The sequence below is a fragment of the Myotis myotis genome, unplaced genomic scaffold, assembly GCF_014108235.1.
Source record: "Myotis myotis isolate mMyoMyo1 unplaced genomic scaffold, mMyoMyo1.p scaffold_m19_p_2, whole genome shotgun sequence".
In the NCBI taxonomy this organism is placed as follows: Eukaryota; Metazoa; Chordata; class Mammalia; order Chiroptera; family Vespertilionidae; genus Myotis; species Myotis myotis.
In genome coordinates, this window is record NW_023416324.1 from 215,403,690 (window position 1) to 215,409,561 (window position 5,872).

A 5,872-nucleotide genomic window follows, 5' to 3' on the forward strand; every position below is an offset into this window, starting at 1 on the left:
CGGGGGAGTCCTGACCCCTCCCTGCCCATCCACCTCTCCCCGCTCACAGCCCACCTTAACTCTGTCTCTGCTGACGCTGGTGTAACCGAAACCGAACCCGCAGTCCCTGGTTCCCGCCTCTCCCACTCCCCTTCCCACTCCCGCCACTGGGCTCAGCGCGCTCCACCCGCCTCCCAGGAGAGCGTGGCCTCAGAGAAGGGGACAGACACAGCCCAGCATCCCATTTAAGGAAGAATCGGTGCCATCGTTTGTTCTTTATAAATGAAAACCAAATTGGACATGGTTGTCTCTCCCTTTTCTTTCTGTGACGCTAAGCTTCTGAGGTCCCGGAGCATCTCGGGGGGACAGATTTTAAGGACAAAAGACCATATCTTTCAAGCCTCATATTTATATTACATATTTATTTTTATAAGATAAAGTGAAGATGTCACCGGGCAACTGACTGCATTGTGCACATGAATCCCGGCGTCTGAACAGATGGTCCATCCGGGATGCGGGCTGAAGACACGAGGCTGAGCATAAAGGCCACGCGGGGCTGCACGGCTCTGACACGCAGTGGGGCTGCAGCTCGGCTGCGGTCACGGAGGCCCACCCACGCGCATGCCCAGTGGAGCAGCCCCTGCTCTGCAGAGCAGCCCCCCGCCGCGCCTGCGTGCTGATACCCTCGGGGGATGGGGAATGGTTCTGAGAGACAGAAGGAAACACATTCTAAAAAGCTTTGTGTCATTACAACTTCCCACAAGATGCAGAAGCACAGGCGCTGGAATGATAAGCCTCCAATGCCTCACCCAGTTCAGTTACCAGGGTGAAGGTTAAACATGTTTGATCATTTTTAACATTGTAAACGGACTTCCCTTCTGCTCCTACAGACGGGAAACGGGGAGCTTTTCTGACCCCCTGGGGCTCGTGGCCGGCTGCTCTCGGGTCACTGCCCTCGCTCAGTCCTCCCTTTATGTGGGTGCGCGTCCCCGTCTCCCTGGCTCGCTCCCATTGCAGCTCAGGCCGGGGCCCGGCTAGGGTTTCAGCGGTGGTGACATCCCAGCCCGGCGTCCAGGGATGGAATTTTCCATGAAGGAGCAGCCGGGAGCCGCGGAAACGCTGCTGGAGCAGAGGCTCCGCTCAGCTCCCCCTGCGCCCGGGGCAGCCGGCCTCTGGGCGAAAAGTGCAGGAAACCTGACAACGGAGCGGTTGTTCTCTCCCCACAGCAGTCAGTCCCCCAATGTCACCCCCCACCGCCGTCCCCCAATCTCACCCCCACAGCAGTCCCCCAATCTCACCCCCCCACCGCCGTCCCCCAATCTCACCCCCACAGCAGTCCCCCAATCTCACCCCCACCGCCATCCCCCAATCTCACCCCCACAGCAGTCCCCCAATCTCACCCCCCCACCGCCGTCCCCCAATCTCACCCCCCCACAGTCAGTCCCCCCATCTCACCCTCCCACCGCCATCCCCCAATCTCACCCCCCACAGCCGTCCCCCAATCTCACCCCCCCACAGCAGTCCCCCATCTCACCCCCCCACAGCCGTCCCCCCATCTCACCCCCCACGGCCGTCCCCCAATCTCCCCCCACAGCAGTCCTCAAATCTCGCCCTCCCCACAGCAGTCCCCCCATCACACCCCCCACAGCAGTCCTCCAATCTCACCCCCCACAGCCGTCCCCCATCTCACCCCCCACAGCCGTCCTCCAAATCTCGCCCTCAAGGGGCCCGGGGCACAGGCAGACATGGCTCAGTTCTTCCTCAAGTGGATGCGCCCAGAGGTGAGGGAAGGGACCTGCTGTGTCCCAGGGGGACACCCCATCTGATGGCAGCTGCCATGACCTTTCTCAGAAACAAAGGGGCAGCGCAGGCAGCAACTCACCTTGTCTCTTGTCCACGAAGAGCCTGAGCCAGCGACGGGATCAGCTTTCTCGCGTTCCGTCCAGCCGCTGACTGTCACTCTACCGGGGCTGCCAGGCACCGGCAACCGCCCAAATCCCAAAATGATGCCGGCCCGTCCAGGGTTCCCGTCCAAGGGATTGTTGGTTCCTCCAAAGAAACCCTCTGGGGTGAGAGGCAGGAGTCTGGGCGAGGCGTGTGGCTCTGTTTGCCACACTTGGAAAGGGAGAGAAATCTATTTTTGACAGATTGAGCTTTGAGCTTTCAAACAGCGTCGCCCGGGAAGCAAACCTCGTTTAGATGCCGACTCCAACTTTCACTCCATTTTAAGGCTTTTGGGGTCTCTTCCTCTTCTGCTCACACACACACACACACACGCACACACACACACGCACACACACACGCACACATACATGCACACACACACACATGTGCGCGCGCACTCTATTTCCTCGGCCCATTTGAGCTAAAGTTTTACAATAGGTTGAGGAGTGAATGGAGTGATCAGTGGAGAGTCTGATGGCTTCGTTCAGGTCCCAGCGCGTCTAAGACCGGCCATGGCGTTCAGTACAGTCAGTCATTGGAGACGGAGCCGAGCCCGGAGCGGGTGGGGAAGGGCCCGGGACGGAGTAGGAGGGCAGGAAAGGCGCACCGCGCTCTGGAGGGTGATGGGTTGTGTGAGCCGTGCCCGGCGTCCCCTCCCGAAGGCAGAGGTCAGACATGCGTTCACCGCGGGCTCCTGAAAACGAACGAAACCGTAAGGCCACGGACAGCTAATCACCACGTTCGCAGGCGCCCACGAGAACGACTTCCCCACGTGGGGGCCCCGGGCCTGGAGGGAAAGCCAAGAACAGTCCTGTTTCTTAGAGAGAAACGGTTTGTTTCTAACGCCAGGAAAGCCTGCGCAGCTGAGCGCAGTGCGCCCTCGGACCAGCAGAGAAGGCCCAGCGCGTGGCTCCGTGGCTCCGTGGCTCCGTGCACGAAGGACGGCGCTGTGCCGTCTTCACGCAACGCTTTCCAAGGACAAAGAAAACCGCTCCTCCTCTGCACCTCGGGTGCGTATTGTTTATCTGAGAAAAATCATGTTGAAAAAAAGAGCAGCTTCCGCCCGGCCGGTGGCTCCGTGGCTGAGCGTGGACCTCTGAACCAGGTCACAGTTCGATTCCCGGTCAGGGCACAGGCCCGGGTAGTGGGCTCCATCCCCAGTGCGGGGTGTGCAGGAGGCAGCCGGTCAGTGATTCTCTCTCATCATTGATGTTTCTATCTCCCTATCCCTCTCCCTCTCCCTTCCTCTCTGGAATCAATAAAAATCTCTTTAAAAAGAAAAGAAAAGGGAAGGGGAGGGGAGGGGAGGGGAGGGGAGGGGAGGGGAGGGGAGGGGAGGGGAGGGGAGGGGAGGGAAGGGAAGGGAAGGGAAGGGAAGGGAAGGGAAGGGAAGGGAAGGGAAGGGAAGGGAAGGAGGGAGGAAGGAAGGAAGGAAGTCGCTTCCCTGCCATCTCGCCTCTGTTAGGAGTCACCACCTTCTCTGAGAGCCCAAGGGTCTGTGGACAGGCCCCCCGTCACCCTGTCCTCTGGCTGTTCAGGAGCGGCCTCCTCCGGCGCAGCCACCTGACCCGCCATCGCAGCCCCGCAGCAATGCAGGCGGGAGCCGAGCCAGCTCTGCTGAGCGCGAAGCTGCAGTGAGCGTGAGACCGAGTCATCCGTGCCCATGGCCTGCTCTTGTGACAGCAGGAGAGAGGAAGTGAGAGAACATGTGAGTCACAGGTGCAGGCTTAGGATCACTCACGAGGCGTGGAAACGGCGTCATAAACGTTAAAGTCAAAGGGCGCTGAGTGAGAGGCCGCTGTCGGCGACCGCCTGCGCCGGGGGCTGGGACTGCGGTCTCAGGGCTGAAAGTCCCGCACCGGGAGGCCCCTCGGCCCCGGGCGGACTGGCGACCTAGCGATGACGCTCAGCGACCACAGTGCCAATGCTGACTTCGTTAGAAACTGGCAGGTCTGAGAGGGCTCAGCTCAGACCACGATGCACCTGGGCCCGCCCCGTGAGGCCGCCTCCCAGCCCCCCGCCCCCGCTCCTCACACAGGGCGGCTTCCTTCTGGGGGCCCACTCGCCTCGTTCTCTGTGCTCAGTGTGAGCTCTGTGTGGCCCGGGGGGTCATCGAGCCGGCGCTCGGTGTAGCCCTGGAACATTCCCTGGTGGACAGGACGTCCGAGAGCATGCCTCAGGGCAGAACCCGCTCTCACGTCACCCGCCTCGGACGGCAGTGCCGCAGCTACCGGCCCGGGGGCAGCACTCACAGCTCAGCGGCTCCGAGTCCGGATGTGTCAGTCAATGGCACCTTCCCTTTAGGAGCCAGTCGCCAAGTGGCCGTCATGACATCGCTGCTGTCGCCTGGGCCCACCGCCGGTTTGGTCGTGGCTGTCCATGCTGTCCTCACTGCGGGGAGGTATACACATCCGTGAGTTTAACCTGCAAGCCCATATGTGTATAATTGATTTCAGAGAGAGGAAGGGAGGGGAGAGATAGAAACATCAATGACGAGAGAATCACTAATTGGCTGCCTCCTGTATGCCCCACACCGGGGATGGAGCCCGCAACCCAGGCCTGTGCCCTGACCGGGAATCGAACCGTGACCTCCCGGTTCATAGGTCCACACACAACCCCTGAGCCACGCCGGCCGTCTCCCCTGCCAGCTGAACTGCAGTTAGAAATGTCCTCGGAAGCTTCCCTGCGACTCTGCACGGGAGTGACGCGCTGTTCGGTACTCAGAAAGGCAGGGCCCGCAGTGGGGCGCGCAGTGATGTGAGGGCAACTTGTCACAGGAGTGACCGCCAGTCCTCACCTCCTTGCAGAGGAACCGCCACGGGCCTGAGGAAGCTCAGCAAGAAGATGGCCACACAGTCAGGCCGGGCGGGGCCTCCCCCGCGGGGAGACTGCCTCCCCGGCACCCCTTGGGGGGAGGAGGGCTGACGGCCGCCGCCCAAGGCACCGCTCGCAGCCTGTTGGCCGCGGTCTTCCTTCCTTATTGTCCAATCACGGTGGCTCTTGCAATCCAGGGCCTGTTGGACTTCCCGTCATGAAGTCCAGCGTTAGCCTTTTCCTATCCTTTATTCGGGTCTAAGCTCTCGGGACCGCCAAGGACTTTGCTGGTACACGGGGTCAGTCAGTGTAGCACCGGGGTCCTCAAACTGCGGCCCGCGGGCCCCATGCGGCCCGCCGAAAACATGCATCCGGCCCGCGGGTGTTTTTGCCGCCGCTGCATGTCCTGCTTAGCAGCCGACTCGTCCCGGGCCCGCAGTGCGCATGTGTGGAGCGTCTGAGGGACAGGGAACGGGCCCCGTTTAAAAAGTTTGAGGACCTCTGGCGGAGCATCTCCTCAGGTCAACACAACCTCCGGGCCCTCTGCTGGCTGGGTTAGCGGCCGGCCCTGCTCCTGGCTGCTCAGGAGGGCTCTCTGGTTCCAGTGCCAACTCCAGTTTCCAGGTCTCTGTGAATTTCCCAGAGTACCTCCCTGTGCGTGCCCTGCTCCGCCCCTCACCCCAGGGGTGAGCCCACTGCAGAATCTCATTGCTATCCCAGCCCGGCACCCACCGAGTCCTGTCTCCCGGGGCCTGAAAGCCTCAAACACGGGTTCCAATGTGGACTCTTTGGGCAGTCAGTCATGACCATCTCCAGTGACGACAGCGGAAGTTTCCAGAGAATGGGTCTGCGTATTCCATTGCCTCCGCGCTACGGAATGAAGGCTGGAGATGCTCAGAAACAGAGCAGGCACCACAGCACGAGACAGAACTTGGTCAGTGGTCCAACCACAGAGGCACCTTTAGAGGGTCATTAGCAAGAGTCCAGTTTGTAATGATCAACAGTGACCGTATATTGGATTAAACAAAATGCGTCCATTTTTCTTAAAGTCTTTAGAGTCTCCCAGTGCATTGTTATATGTTCAGGTTTGTTCTTTCATTCATTCTTTGATTCACCAGATCATTGAGTGCCTGTT

At 60.4% G+C, this 5,872-nt stretch overlaps 1 long non-coding RNA gene across 1 annotated transcript; it reads right to left on the bottom strand.

The window, feature by feature from the left end:
• Positions 1-404: 404 nt before the first annotated feature.
• Positions 405-4,377, bottom strand: LOC118677719. Its single transcript, XR_004974483.1, has 3 exons — positions 4,176-4,377; positions 1,862-2,617; positions 405-684 (listed from the first exon to the last, which is right to left on the bottom strand). It is a non-coding gene; the product is annotated as an uncharacterized LOC118677719 (long non-coding RNA).
• Positions 4,378-5,872: the final 1,495 nt, after the last annotated feature.